Source organism: Ahaetulla prasina, chromosome 2 (genome assembly GCF_028640845.1).
Source record: "Ahaetulla prasina isolate Xishuangbanna chromosome 2, ASM2864084v1, whole genome shotgun sequence".
NCBI classification, from domain to species: Eukaryota; Metazoa; Chordata; class Lepidosauria; order Squamata; family Colubridae; genus Ahaetulla; species Ahaetulla prasina.
In genome coordinates, this window is record NC_080540.1 from 59956886 (window position 1) to 59958239 (window position 1354).

A 1354-nucleotide genomic window follows, 5' to 3' on the forward strand; every position below is an offset into this window, starting at 1 on the left:
GTGGTTAAACAAAAAACAGAACTGCTGTGAGCCTGCATTTGCTGGATGAAGCCCCATAGGAATTGTTTCCTATTGGCCTTATTTTGGAAATTGGACTTGACGTTGGTAGTGGTGAATGGGTCATCTCCAAATAAGCAGTACCGCTGTGCTCATGTTCACTTTAAAGCATCTGCGGCTTTCCATTTCCTCTCCTTGTACCCTGTTTATTTCATGTGCTTGTGCATGAAAAGTTGAAAACGGCCTGTGTTGAAGATTAGTAGAAATTCACATTTTGTCTTCCTTTTAGAACTACATTACGCTTTATGCCAAAACAGAGAGGTACAAAATTAGCTGGGGTGGGGCGGACATGCCAGAAGCTCTCCAAAGTCTTGTCAGAAGCCCTTTCAGCAGCATGGGCCGGAGGAGGCTTAGCACAGTTCTGCAAAAATCATCTTCCCAAAGTAATATTTTTTACACCTCTCTGAAAATGTTTTTTTTTTTTTCATATATTTGCCCAATAAAGATGTAATAGGAAAACATATACTAAAAATTATCCTCAAAGATATTAAAATAACTTCTTAAAAATAAAGGCAGAAATTGGCTTGCTGTTTAAAATAGAGCTGTATTCCAAAATCAGCTGCATTTTTAACCTTATGCTTTTTGGGTAATATTTATCATTTTTCCTCTGTTGTTTAAACTCCTTTTGTAATAAAGAAAGATGTTAAAGCCAGTGTAACACTTAAACTTTCCAAATCCATTTTTATATCAGCTTTGGCTGGAGATGGCAAAATTCATCAAATACCTGGGTTCTCCCCAGCTTTTTAGCAAGCGGAATCAGAAAGAGTAAATGTCGAAAACCCAACTTTTGTGCAGAAGCAAGATTTCTTCTGGAAAAATAGCAGGAATGAATTGCTCACCAGTAATTAATACCTGTCCTGAATTTTTGATAGAAGATAACTATTAAACGCTAAAGATAGTATGTATGTCCCTCCTAATGCAAAATGATTCTTTTGCACTAAATGTTGATTAGTGCTGAGAGACTAGGGGTGACGTAAGTAAAGAAGTAAATATAACAAGCTTTAGGCTTGCCTATCCATGATCTAAATCACCAAGCCAAGAACCTCTGACTTTATTTCCACTTTTGTGCTTTAAATTATTTCCTGTTCTGAATGTTCACAACCCAAACTATTCTATGCAATAGAATAGTTGTTCTCTTCTATTGTGTTTGTAGTTCCATTAGTAATTTTTCATGTGTCTATTTTAAGGGGATCTCCGAGAAGGCTACTTGAGAGGTAATCCTGTTTATTATGCAACATCGCCTACATATCGCTGCAATCTAGAAGTTCTAACCTTTTTCTTAATAGGCTCTAGTGTT